Source organism: Euprymna scolopes, chromosome 40 (genome assembly GCF_053919585.1).
Source record: "Euprymna scolopes isolate OS-2025 chromosome 40, ASM5391958v1, whole genome shotgun sequence".
Classification (NCBI taxonomy): Eukaryota; Metazoa; Mollusca; class Cephalopoda; order Sepiida; family Sepiolidae; genus Euprymna; species Euprymna scolopes.
Genome location: NC_136521.1, coordinates 65,865,632 through 65,880,631, shown reverse-complemented (window position 1 = coordinate 65,880,631; position 15,000 = coordinate 65,865,632). Strand labels below are relative to the sequence as shown.

Sequence of the window (15,000 nt, the reverse complement as noted above, 5' to 3'; positions counted from 1 at the left end):
ACCGTGTCCTGCTACCACACCGAGGGTCTGCCAGAGGCCACCTTATTACACCAGGGGATCACCACACTCTTCAGCACATCCAGGTACACTTTGGTGTTGACTTTCAAAGTGAAATGATGCTTTAAATCGCACCAAAGACCATAACCGGTGCTGGAAATTTTGTTTTCATCACTCTGTGCTTGTCCCCGTTATTTGTGGTCATCCAGCGATGCCTTTTGAGGATGCTGGCAATGATCTTGCTGTCATAACTTGGATTGATAGAGAGCATGAGTTGTACAGCTGCGTATCTGATCTCGCTCATTAAACATTGTGTCACTTTCAGGGGTCCATCCTGGGCACAACTCTCTTCCTGATCTACATCAATGATCTCCCAAAACACATACTTAAATTATTTGTTGATGACCTCTGTGCTGATGACACAGCCATCTATGGCAACACATCAAAGGCCGTAAATGACAAAGTTCTCTCTGATTCTTTCTCTGATCTTGAGCATGTGGTACAGTGGGGGAATAGGTGGCTGGTTACCTTTAATGCATCTAAAACCAAGCTCCTACCTTTACATCATCAACGCTCTGATCCCCATCTGGCATCAATTGAAATGGATGGCTCTTATCTTGGGGAGGCTTCATGTTTTGACAAGTCCCTGGGATTGACCTTTACTCCTAATCTTAAATGGAACACGTACATTGTTGCCCAGGTTGCTGGAAAAATGGTGGGATCCTTCTACCACTCCAGAAGATATCTCACTACTGATGTAATTCTCTATCTGTATAAAAGCCAAGTACGTCCAAGGATGGAGTACTGCTGCCACATCTGGGCTGGAGTTGCCAAAAACAGCCTATCCTGCCTTGACAGAGTACAAAATAGGCTTAGTGGGGGGTGCCCTTTTCTTTTCCCCTGCAACCTCTCTTCCACAGAATAGACATTGCGAGCCTGTCTTTATTTTATCGTTACTTCCATGGCAAGTACTCGTCTGAGCTCCAATCTCTGGTCCCCCCTCACCAATCTTTTACGAAAAACACCCGTCTAACTGAAACCACTGTCAGTAATTTTCCCCACTCTTTATCTGTGCCTAAATCAAAACGTAGATTCCATGAACAAAGCTTCCTTCTTAGAAGTGCACACCTGTGGAACTCTCTTCCATTTGCCTGTTTCCCACCTGACTACAACTTGGATGTCTTCAAGTCCAACATAAACAAATTCCTGATGAATCGTTCCCTTAAGTTAGACACTTTATCAAATCTTCAATACTAATGATTACTACTATACTATCCCATTGATTACTGTACATGCAATAGCCTTTATCAAGGCCCGGAAGCCACTCGGGGATAAGTGGTGACCTCCATGTAAAAAAAAAATAAATAAAATAAGTAATAAAAAATAAAAACACAAATTCATGACAGTTGATTTTATTTCAGTTCTATCATTGAATATGTTTTTTTTTTTTTTTACAAAACCGTCGGTAAGAAGGACAATATGACAGCAGCAAAAATTATAGCTAAGCAAACATTTAGCAGAAAACTCCGGATGTTCACAGAATCCGTCTGTACAACTGAACATGTGCGTCCCTTTGAATCTGTACAGTGTTTTGATCCTTCGTAGGTATTTATCGTTTCTTTAGGTTGATCATTCTCAGTGCCGTCAAGCTGCCCTGTTTGGTTTATCGCGCTGGAATAGTGAGTCACACCCATCTTCAACACCTGAATACAAATATATTAAGTATTGCGTATGTTAATAAACATGTGGAATGGATAAACACTGAAACTGCAGTAAAATGTTCTACACAGGCATATAAGAAATAAACATCATCATTACATCTTATCAAGTTGAAATTTTGTGTAATGATTAAAACATTGGTGTGAATACACAAATTGAAAGGAAAAGGTTATTAATTCAGTTAAAAAGAAAATCAACATTTTTCTTCTATAAAACAACCAAACTAAAACACGACGATTAAATATTTGAAGATATAAAAAACGAAGCAATAAAACTTTTTTTCCAAAATTACTGGATTTGACGTTAAATAATCCTCAAAAGAGTTGATATGCTGTAAAAGCAAACAACATAAATATTTGAAGATATAAACAAAAATGTAAGAAAGAAACACCATCGTTGTGTCCTAGGGTATCTTTTCTTATTAACCCTAACAGACCGAGTTACCAATATTAGTAATTTCTGAAAATGCTATATACCGAGTTACCGCTAAGCCGGTATTTTTCCGACCACATATTTTTGTTGTTAGGGAGTTAAAAATAGCTACCTAATCGCTGCTTAACCTTGATTAAGTGCAAATGGGTTCCTTTGCTTTGGAAGAGTTGTGAGTTGATTTGTAGACTAAAGTAGCCATGAATCGAGCTAGTGACAAACCAAGCACTTCGACAGGTAAAAGAGCGAGACGAAGGAGTGTCGCGGTGCAACAAGTGTTGGATAAAGTGACAAATTCTGATTCAGATGAAGAGCGAATTTGATCAGGAGTTTCTGAATCGAGTAACACACACACACACACATATATATATATATATATATATATATATATATATATATATCGATGAAGGAGAAAATGATGATGCCAGTGGACCTGTGCAGACTGGCACACGAAGGCTGAATACTGGCGATAGATGAAAGGAAAAAAATTACTAACGTGTTTAAATCTTTTTCACAATCTTGTCCACGAGGCCAGGCACGGGGACAAATTAGGTTCAGTAGGTCTGGTAGAATTAAGTTGGAAATTTGTGTAATGACTAGGGCTATGACAACAGCATATTCTTTTCATTGTTTTGACTCTCGAGTATATATCCGACACAAGCAGAGTTATCACCCTTGAGTTGAGATCCACCATGACACAGGAGAAAAAACAAAAATGCATCTCCATCACAGACTTACGTATCCAGCCCCTTTTATATTAAAACTAGCCTGTGTGCTCAGGTGTTTGGAGGTGTGTGGTGGTAGGCAGGCTCTAACCCGTAGCGCGAAGAAAAGAACATGAAAAAAAACAAAAAAAAAAAACGTGATGTCTTTGCCATTGCGTCCATCGCCAAACTGGAAGTGGCAAAGGTTTAAGTTAAGGCTAGTCAATTAAAAAGAGGGGATGAATTTTGAAAATATTGGCAAAAAAATGGAACCTCTCCTTGTAAAAAAAAGTGCCCAGTTGAAGGCGAAGAATATTTTTAGCCAATTTTTCAATATTTGTCATCCGAAGGGTTGAGCTTCAAAACGATACCGATCTCGTGAAAATCCATCGCCTCTGTCAAGTTTTAGACAGACCTACAAGTATACATTCATTTAAACAGACAGGCGAGATTTACGTTAAAATTAATGCCAGTTTTGTTAAATAAATTTCTTATATGATAGATTAGACTCTGTACTTTGGTCTTTTGAAGTGATCCTTAAACGACGATGCGTAAAAAATTGTCATCTGTAAAGTGGAGTCGTGCTGAATGTTTTTCATTTTTAACCTATTAAGTCTCAGGCTATCTAAATGTTTTACTCTTAAGTTTAAACTTTGTGTGTAATGACTAGGGCTAGGTTGGTTGGTTGGTTTTGCTTTACGGCATATCAACCTTTTTCAGGTTATTTAATGCCGAATCTAGTTATTTTGAGGAACGATTTTTAATGGAGTATATTTTTTTTTTAAGTCAGATTCTATTTAACCCATAGTTGGGACCCTAACAGGTATTACCACTCCGAGTCAGAGTTGACCTGGGAGCAATGACAATTAAAGGGTGGCTCCACACTCCCCAAGGCCCGCAAGGTGGGGCCTCACCATCGGTTATAGTTTTAGGTCATATCCAGGACCAGCCAGGGCTAGGACAACAGCATATTCTTTTCATTGTTTTGACTCTCGAGTGTGTATCCATTGATATCATATGCTTTTATAAAGAGTGATGTGGTTCTCGGTTGATTGACTGTGTCTGTGTCGCATATATACTCGAGAGTCAAAACAATTATAAGAATATTCTCTTGGCATAGCCCTAGTGATGGCTAGGGTTATGACAAGAGAATATTCTTATCATTGTTCTGACTCTCGGGTATATATTTGACACAGTTAGACAGTTAATCAACCGAGAACCACATCACTCTAAAAATATATACGATATTAACTGTTACTCGAGATTCAAAATAACGAAAAGAATATGCTGTTGTCCTAGTAATGACTAAATCTACATAATTGTCATGCCACAGTAATGAACATATCCAAAAATGACAAAAAACGATTAGGTTTTAGTTAATAATGAAGACAATGAAAGGACGTCACATTTTATTTCTCGTCTTTGTTAGTAGCTTTAATAGGGGAAAGAAATTATTCAGCGTGTTACTGTCAACATGTTGTTTCATGAATTTTTGTCCCCCTTGTTCTATCGAATTGCTCAATAAAAATAAGTAATTACAAATAAAATCATATTACCAAGCAATATTTATATTCGTATTAGTTAAAAGAAAATTTTGTACTCTAGCAGTATTTGACCCGGGTTATTGGAATTTTTCATCAATTATGGTTCGGTATCAACCGGCAGTCGAAAAAAAAAAAAAAGGTAAAACTTGCGGAGAACGCTCTGTTTTACGGTTGCTTTTTTTTTTTTTTTTTTTTTTAATAATGGAACGATAATTCAAATTTCGTTCCGTTTTAATATTTTCTTTTTTAAGGGTACAAGAGAGAAAAGGGTTAGTAGGTGGAAGTAGTCTTGTGTAAATGATAGATTTAATATATTGCCGGCTTGTTGAAGAGAGACCAGCTCATTCGACACGAAGGAGAATGAAAGAGCAAAGTTTTCAGTGTATTTGCGTGTTGTAGTGTGTGTGTGTGTGTCGGTGTATCGACAAGAGCAGTTCTGTAGCATTATCTAAAACCAAACTCCTATCTTTACATCATCAACGCTCTGATCCCCATCTGACATCAATTGAAATGGATGGCTCTCGTCTAGGAGAAGCGCCATGTTTTGACAAGCTTCTGGGCTTGACCTTCACTCCTGATCTGAAATGGAACACGTACATAAAGTCTGTTGTCGCTGGAAAGATGGTGGGATCCTTCTACCGCTCCAGAAGATATCTCACTACTGATGCAATTCTCTATCTATATAAAAGCCAAGTACGTCCAAGGATGGAATACTGCTGCCATATATACAGAGTACAAAATAGAATTTGTGGCTTAGTGGGGGATGCTCTTTTCTCTACCCTGCAACCTCTCTCCCACAGAAGAGATGTTGCGAGCCTATCTTTGTTTTATCGTTATTTCCATGGCAGGTGCTCATCTGAACTCCAATCTCTGGTCCCCACTCGCCAATCATTTACAAAAAACACTCGTCTAGCTGAATTCACTGTCAAAAACTTTCCCCACTCTTTATCTATGCCTAAATCAAAACGTAGATTCCATGAACAAAGCTTCTTTCTTAGAACTGCACGCCTGTGGAACTCTGTTTTGTCTGCCTGCTTCCCACCTGACTACAACCTGGATGTCTTCAAGTCCAACGTAAACAAATTCCTGATGAACTGCCCCCTTAAGTAGACACTTTATTAAATCTCCACACTAACGTACTGTACTTACAATAACCCTTATCCTTGAGTAGCTTCTGGGCCTTGATCAGTGGTGACCACCTTGTAAAAAAAAAAAAAAAAAAAAAAAAAAAATGATAAAGAAAGTTTGTGCAGCCACCTCACGTGGAAATAAGTGCGAGTTAAAAGGTTGCTTTGTTAGCTTGTTTTACTCCCGTTCGGACTTTAGTCCCAGGTGAAGGCTGCGGCCCGGCAGAGCTAGGAGGAAAGAGAAAGAAGGTTTATGATTTTTCATTTTATGTACTCTATCATGTGATTTAGAGCTGGCTTGTGATTGGACAAGCCAGGGAGAAAATGGATTTCAAATTTCGAGTCGCGAGAATTAGCTCCTGCCTGTGATTGTAGCAAGTTTTGACTGCTACAAAGTATAAATTAATTATTATTATTATTATTTTTTTTTTTTTTACATTTTCACCCCAAACAAGGTACAGTGCCTCTTTGATGTAGGGTGCTACTATCAGGGACATAAGTTAAAGGGATACTATGTAAGGAGTTCGTCAGCAAGATGTCCGTTCACATTACACTTGAACTTCTGCATATCAGTACAGTTGGGGAAGCAGGAACCTGGAAGGGAATTCCAAAGTCTAGCAGCTTTGGGAAAGAAACTATTAGAGTAGAAGGCTTTCTTACATCTAGGGATCTCTACTGTGTAGGGGTGGGATTTTGTTGCTTGTCGGGTGTGTTGGAGGTATTCACGTCAAGGGGGTAAAAGGGCTTGTAGTTTGTTGGAGCATCCACCATCAAAATACTTATAAAACAGGCCGAGAGATGCAACATTTCGTCAATGGGACAAAGGCTGAAGCTTAGATGACAGTTCAGGACCTATCAGGTTGGCGACTCTTTTGAACTCTGTTCAGGAGTGAGAGACTTGTAGAAGATGCACCAGTACAAATGTGACAACAATACTCCATGCATGGGCGAATCGTGGCCTTGTAGAGATACAGGATACTTTCAAGCGTAAGTAACTTTCTAGCACGGTAGAGAGAGCACACCTTCTTTGCAGCAGCCTTGGCTGTGCTCTTGATGTATCATTTCCAACTCATGTCCCCTGTGAATGTTAAGCCGAGAAGTTTGAACGAAGTACTTTCAGGTAATGTATCTTTAGCCAAAGTTATTGGTTAGAAGTTTCTTGTAATTATTAAAGGAAACGAGCTTAGTTTTGGCAGCGTTGAACATCATCCATTTTTGTCCCCATTCCACTACAGACTAAAGGTCATCCTCTACGGTTTCTGCTATTGCCCTAGATATGTGTCCATTAGTTTTCCCCTCATGCCTGTTATAGAGCATGGTATCATCAGCAAATATACCCATCTCAGACACTATTTTATCAGGGAGGTCATTTATGAATATCAGGAATTAGAAAGGTCCAAGGATTGAGCCCTAAGGTATGCCAGGATTTATATCATATTGTTTTGACGTACGAGCATTGAGCACAACCTGGATTCTTCTTACTGAAGAAGGATTTAATCATGTTAAGTATTCGGCCAGTAAGACCATGTGATCTGATTTTCCTGCGGAGACCATCGTGCTATACCATGTCAAAAGCCCTCCCCTCCCCTGCCTTATGTATGGTATATATGTTCAGAGATTACAGTTAGGATATCTGCAGTAGAACAGACCTGCCTAAAACCATATTGATGATCAGACAGAAGTTTAGCTGCTGTAAGGTGGTGCACTAGAGCTTGATTAATTAGGGACTCAAATATTTCGGCAAAAAGAGGGAGGAGGTTAATGGGGCGATAATTTAATGGGTCAGTTCTTTCGACAGAATTCTTATAAACTGGTACCACAGAGGCAGTTTTCCAGCAGTCAGGAAAGCATGATTTGTTAAGGCATTTGTTGAAGAATTTGGAGAGAACTGGAGCAACCTCAACAGAGCATTTTTTTAATATTACAGGGAGGAGATCAGGTCCACATGCTTTTGAGGTGTCTGGGTTTTTTTTTATATCATGTACTTGTGAGAAGGGGTGATTTTCAGATCATCTAGAGTGGTTTCTGTCCACAAAGGAAAATCAGGGAGAGAGTTATTTGCTGGGTCCAAAGTAGAGTTTGAGGCAAACTGACGGGCATGCATATTAGTTTTCTTGGTTGTCGTGCAAACAACTTCATAATAGTTGGATAATGGGGGAATTGTTGATTGGCCATTAATTCCTACATTGTTGTAGATTTTTCCAGAAATCACAAGTTCCTAATTTCTGCATTTCGATGCTTTTAAAGTCCTATATAAAATTAAATAAAAACTGTTTTTGAAGACAATTAGTGAAAACTTAGTTTTGCTAAACTGTCCTAAGATTTTCACATTTTTCAGAAAATAATTACTTCTCCTATTACAAGTCGAACTCACCGGTGTATTTTTCTTTTTTTTTTTTTCTTTTAGCAAAACTCAGTTATCGCTAATTGTCTCTGAAAACTATTTTCATTAATAATTAATTTATCACCTAATCGTTTTTTCTATAATTTTTTGATTTGTTCATTACTGTGGCATGACAATAGGTTTTACTGGAAATTCAATTTTTTGATTTTCGAATTTCGATCTAATAATGAAGAAGCACCGTTTTTTGGGTTTTTCTTTTTCTTTTTTTTTTTTAGATTTATCTGACATTTTTCAGATGATATATCGGTACTTATGCAGTTAAAGACCCGTTTTTCTGTGATCGTTGCCATGGCGTAAACTGACAGAATATCGCAAAATGCCCAGCCAATGCAGCAGACACAGTTAATAAATTGGAAGCAAATTTTAGTTTTAATCGTACAAAAAATTAAACCATCTAATGCATAAAACTCACTATGTCTGTCTGTCTGTCTCCATATTTTCAAACTCTATCTCTTCTGAAACTAAAAGTCGCAGAGCTGCGCTAGGGGCCTCAAATGATTGGATTTTTTATGGACCGTTCATTTATGGGTCTTTAGCCAGTTAAAATAGTTTTTAATGGGTCAAAATTGAAAAAATTGTTATACATTTTGTACATTCATCTTAGTTTATTTTTAATCAGTTTATATGCGTGTCATATTGGTACAGTGGTAACGTCACCAGCTTTGAATGCTACAGTTTTGCTTTTGGTTTCGATTCTAGCTGATGGCACTCAAATAGTTTTTTTTTTTTTTTTTTTACTTTTAAAATCACGACTCTATAATGATATATACGAAATCTGAACAAATTAAAATATCATATTTAAGCGTATTTTATGACTGGGCACCGTTTTTTGGGGATTTTCTTCTTTTTCTGACACTTTTTACATAACATATCAGTACTTATGCAGTGAAAGACCCATTTTTCCATGAACGTTGCCATTGGCATATTTTTTAAAAGGTTTTTATTACATTTTCACCCCAAACAAGGCACATTGCCACTTTGGTGTAGGGGGCTACTATCAGGGGCAGCAACTACTGGGGCAATATGTTGGGATTTGGGCAGCAAGATGTCGGTTCACGTTACACTTAAACTTCTGCATGTCAGTACAGTTAGGAAAGCAAGGACCTGGAATGGAATTCCAGAGTCTAGTGGTTCTGGGGAAGAAACTACTGAAGTAGAAAGATCTTTTACATCTAGGGATCTCTACTGTGTGGGGATGGGATTTAGCTGCCTGTCAGGTTTGTTGAGGGTGTCTACGTCGTGGGGGCCCAAGTGTCTGCAGTTCGTCAGAGCATTCACCATTAAAATACTTGTAAAACAGGCAGATTCCGGCAGCTTATGTAAACTGACGGACTATGGCATGGTACATTTGTATACGGGACTTTAAAAACATGTAATATATTAAAAATAAAATAAAGCATTGGAAAGATTTTTTTCTAAGAATTTAAATTTGAAATATTTGCATCTTAAACATTTTTTTCTAAGAATTCAAATTTGAAATATTTGCATCTTAAACATTTTTTTCTAAGAATTCAAATTTGAAATATTTGCACCTTAAACATTTTTTTCTAAGAATTTAAATTTGAAATATTTGCATCTTAAACATTTTTTTCTAAGAATTCAAATTTGAAATATTTGCATCTTAAACATTTTTTTCTAAGAATTCAAATTTTAAATATTTGCACCTTAAACATTTTTTTAAAATTTAAATTCTTAAGAAATGTTTTCATAAGAAATGTTTTCCCCACAAATGTTTGGAACGTGATTAACAGTGCACAGCCTATTAGATTGGACCCCCCCCCCCCGCCTTCTTTTTATTCTAGAAAAAGCATGATCATTAATTTTTTTTTCAAAAAAAAAAAAAACAAAAAGAAAAAAGAAGAACAACTATCTTACCTCAATTCATGCAAGGAATGGTTTGGAGTGAGAGAAGTTTGAAATCAAATAAGGAATCAACTTCGTCAAAGCTGGAAGAAAAAAAAAAATATTAAAGTTAAAGAACAAGATAAGTTGGTTTGTAGACGCAAGTTTGTGTGCGTTCACTGTATATGTCAAGCACCATAGATAGGGAAAAGAAATTATGTATAGCAGTGCATTCCCCAAACTCTCCTCTGTACGTAGTGCAGGTCATAGGTAGAAAATGCATCTGACAACATCCGATACAATTACTGATTCCGATACTATTACCGATTCTGATTCTTTATAAATCTCGATATTTAACTATGAAGTTGCTCTTTTTTTTTTTCTCACATTCATCTCTAACAAGGCAAACTACCACTTGGACGTAAGAAACCCATTCTTAACATGTGAAGGGGAGGGCGTTTTGTAACTATAATGTACTTTCATCTAACAAATAAAAAAGTGAATTTAACTTGAAAATATCAACTATTATACAAATGGAACTTTGCTTGTGTGTGTCCGTTCCCTATGGACTCGAAAACAGCTGACCCGATTTTTATGAAATTTCACACAAAGGTACTTTATGTGTCTGGCAATGTTCTTAGATAGATTTTATATTGGACTATCTTTGATAAATATCGATAATCAACAATCAGAATAATCTGATGAAAAAAGAAACTGGCAATTTTGACCAAAGTTAACACCTTTACACAGCCTAACATCACAAGTGCATTTAAGAAGTTTTATTAACACACAGCCAAAAGGCCCAACATATAAAAGTAAATTCTTTGATATGACAGGGGCGTGTTCAAAATGAACGTTTCTGTTTAGAGCACAATTAAACCATGATACTTAACTTTTGCATTTTAAAGTTTAATTCAAGCTATTATATATAAAAAAAATAATTTTATAAAATAAAATAGCAAATTCGCTACAGTGCAATGTAGACTACAATGTATTGTAGATTAAGTCACTGTGGGGAGGCATGTGAAGCTTCTTCCCGGTGCACCACAATGGGTCCTCAACTAGAGCAGGTAATCAATCTTTAAAAATTTAATTAAAAGCGGTAAGTTTGAGAAAAGGAGTTAAAAATAAAAAACTAGACAAAATACTGTAAGAAATTGGCCCAATATATGTTACCGTGACATAGGCTGACATATAATCGGTGTTTTTTTTAGCAGTATATTTTGTATATATATTTTTTTATTTAAAACTCCTTTTCCCAAACTTACCGTGTCAAAGAGAGAGTCGAGCGGCATTTTTAATTTTCCAATACATCGGTAAACACTGTAGGTTTTTCAAGCTGAATAAACATGTTACATTAAATAAAAACACTAGAAAATTATCCAGTCAGGTAGAAAAGTAACTTATCTTGCCTTTGATAACATTTATTTGTTATATATTTGTTTTTTTGACAACTTTTTCGAATCTATGTGTACAGTAAAACAAACCCCAAAATGATTATACTCTTTGTACAGTCGAGAAAAAGAACAGTTTTCTTTACATTAAAAAAAACATTTAACTGCCTCAGTCACCATTCACAAAGAAAACAACCCTTTCTGTTCATTTATTTACCTTTGTGTAATTACCTTATTGTTGTTGCTTAAAAAAATAAATGCGCTGTATTTAAATCAGAAGGAGTTGTCGTTCGTTTCATTTTCATTCCTTTTTATTATCATTATTTATTTTGGGCGAGGAAATTTAATCTCACTTAAATTTCTGACCGACCCCCCCCCCCTACAAAAATTGGTGACACCCGACCGTGAGATGAATACGCATTTCCTTCTGTACCCTACATCTTACATCTTTGAAGTCTCGATAATGATTTAAAAATAAAACAAAATACCGTCAGAAACCCACGCAATAAATGCCCCGTAACTTACCCTGCCTTTAATCAGATATATTTGTTTTATATTTGTTTTATGATTTGTTGTCGAGACTAAAAAATGGCCAATAATTCAAACGTGTATTTTACAAAGTTACGCAGAGACGAGAAGAAACACGTGGAGGTTGTCTCGTATTTCACTAAAAAGATTCGCAATACGACATATGTAAACAGGGTTCTGGAATGATTGTTTATTTTTCCTGCTCCCAAAAATCTCTACATGTTCAATATTTAAAAGAAATGTGCGACTCGTTTAATAGAAAGGATTTATTTTTCGTTTGTTATCGAAGACCATGAAAATTAATGAAGACAAAGAATCGAAAGTGATTATAACAATTACTTACCTTACGTGGAACGACTAATAAAGAACCGCTCTTCATCGTTCACAGTTGCCTCCCTTAGATTTGTATTAAAGGGCGATAATTCTTTAAAAAAAAAATAGTAACAAGTTACTTCCCTTTGTTATTCCTTGTAATTATTAGGTACGAATAAAAATGGCAGAAGAAAACAGACGCCAATGCTTCTTAAAAGAGGCCTATAAGTATTATTTGGTGTTAGTTTAAATTTTTATTGTGTTTGAAAGATAATAGACGAAAATTATCTCTAAAAGAAGAAAAAAAGGTAAAACTATACAAACACCGTGACAGCGAATTACCCCTACCCCTAACCCTAACCCTAACCCCTAACCCTAACCCTAACCCTAAACCTAACCCTAACCCCAACCCTAACCCTAACCCTAAACCCTAACCCTAACCCTAACCCTAATCCTAACCCTAACCCTAACGCTGTCACGGTGTTTGTATAATAATACCGAAAAAAAAACATGTATATTTACGTGTTAAAAAAGTACAGCAAAATGTTGAATAAAAAATTGGGGGTTTGTTTTACAATCCACAGAGATACAAAAGATTCAAACTATATCACAAATAAATGCTAGAGTGAGAAAAATAAGTTAAATAACTTACTTAACTTGAGGAAGTTGGAGATCGGAGCTGGAAAGCAGGAAAACGGAAGACAATTTCACAAGCGTGCAGTTCTAAGAAAGAAGCTTTGTTCATGGAATCTACGTTTAGGTTTAGGCACAGATAAAGAGTGGGGAGGGGGAATTATTGATAGTGTTTTCAGCTAGACGAGTGTTTCTTGTGAAAGTTTGGCGAGTGGGGGGGGGCCATAGATTGAAGCTCAGTCGAACACTTTCCATGAAAATAACGATACAGCAGAGACAAACTCGCAAAATCTCTTCTGTGAGATAGAGGTTGCAGGGAAGAGAAAAGGACATCTCCTACGAGGCTAGGAAGTCTATTTTGAACTCTATCAAGGCAGGACAACTCCTTTCTAGCAACACCTGCCCAGATGTGGCAACAGTATTCCATCCTTGGACGTACCTGGCTCTTATATAGATAGAGAATTGCATCAGCAGTGAGATATCTACTGGATCGATAGAAGGATCCCACCATTGAGGCAAAATAATTCCACAATTACAAAGCCATACCTTTAAACTCAAAATTTATTCAGTTATAACATCAAAGAAAAGTTATTGGTCCGGGTACAGTCCTTGCAAAACGGTGGGTCGGTTTTGCCTCCCAAATTGGGAGTCAGTAGTTAACTCTTTTTTTCATGATGTTCTCAGCAAGATTTCTGATGCCTTTAATTAGGCATAAATCGAGTCCCTTGGGACTCTAACTGGATTGAGAAAAGTTCAAACATTTAGGTGATATAAACATGATTAAAATGTTCAAATGATGCCATCTTCTAATTAGGATATCTTCGGCACAATATAAAGGTGTCTCTGCTTGTAGAAATTTCAAGTCCTTTTTCACCAAACATTTAGGTGATATAAACTCGAAGAAATTGTTGCGGCTCCATTCTCGATAAGGCATTCTTCTCGGAGCCGACTTTTGTGAGTCTCTCTTGCCTAGTGTTTTTTCGTAGACTAAAAAACAAATGAATGTTTACAAGAAAAGGCGCCAAGTAATTATCTTGGCCCATACAAATTAACCAATCACAGGCTGCCTACAAGAAATGTGCGTAGACAGCTTAAAACATAAAAATGGCATTGTAACTGGAATTTCTCACAATGATTGCATATGTATGACAGTTACTGGTTATTTAAGGGATTGCTTCCCCATTGGGGCAGCAGTTCAAATGATGGATACTTCAAGCAAAGATTATTTTGTTACTAATACTAGAGTTCAGGTTTCGATTTTAGTCTTGTGTTTCTTAACTCCTAACAGAGCTGGAGGATCATGATCTTGGAAAATTTTGCAACCGTTATACCAGACCCAACTGTGATTTATCCACTATCTTTGGTGTCAGAGAATTTTCGACATTAGCAAGGGCTAGATAAATTACTTATCTATCTATATGAATAAACTTTTAGCGGTTTTACTCACTTTAAAACGTTTAATTGGTTCGAAAAACATATAGGTACAATAGATATGACAAGAAAAATGGTGGCGGGCTAACACTTAAATATGTAAAAGTGTGATAATGACTTAAAAATAAAAAATCATACAAAATACTGTTGGAAACCCAATTTATGTTACCGTGACATATAGTGGGTTTCTAACAGTATTTTGCATAGTTTTTTATTTTTAAATCATTTTTCAAACTTCACATATTCAAGTGTCAGCTTTCCACCATTTTTCTTTTTTGTGCTTATCACCAGACACTGTATGTTTTTCAAATCAATTTTAAAGTAAGTAAAAGCACATAAAAAAAACTTAAAATGTTTTAAATTTAGTAAACACATTGAAAACTTTTATATGAAAAATAACTTGTCATGCTGAAGTTTACACGTTCATGCATAAAATGGCAAATATTAAATTAGATTTTAAATTTTCTCAGAAATTGTTTTCATTAAAATCACATGAAATAGTTTTTGCAATTGTATTACTTGTGCGAGCCTTTTCTAGTCTTGGATTATTGTACCTATATGTTTTTCGAATCTTAGAACTGCACGCCTGTGGAACTCTGTTCCGTCTGCCTGTTTCCCCCCGGACTACAACTTGGATGTCTTCAAGTCCAATGTTAACAAATTCCTAATGAACCGCCCCCCTTAAGTAAACACTTCAGCAAATCTCCACACTAACGTAATGTACTTGCAAAAACCTTTATCCCTGAGTGGCTTCCGGGCCTTGATAAGTGGTGATCACTGTGTAAAAAAAGAAAAAAAAACAAAAAAAACACACATTCACATTTCAAGATATATTATCTGTTACAAACATACGCGCCCACGTCCACACACGTACATATATTCACGTTCGCGTACATACACTCACATTCACGTGTATATACACACACGCTAACGTAC

The 15,000-nt window shown here is 36.4% G+C and overlaps 1 long non-coding RNA gene across 2 annotated transcripts; it reads right to left on the bottom strand.

Annotated features, from left to right (window-relative positions):
• Positions 1-1,393: 1,393 nt before the first annotated feature.
• Positions 1,394-12,109, bottom strand: LOC145265588 (uncharacterized). Of its 2 annotated transcripts, none has more exons than XR_013864679.1 (3): positions 12,032-12,109; positions 9,800-9,870; positions 1,394-1,700 (listed from the first exon to the last, which is right to left on the bottom strand). It is a non-coding gene; the product is annotated as an uncharacterized LOC145265588 (long non-coding RNA). The 2 variants fall into 2 exon arrangements; XR_013864680.1 differs by lacking the exon at positions 12,032-12,109 and adding an exon at positions 11,686-11,707 and having other exon boundaries at positions 1,564-1,700.
• Between the last annotated feature and the right edge of the window lie 2,891 nt (positions 12,110-15,000).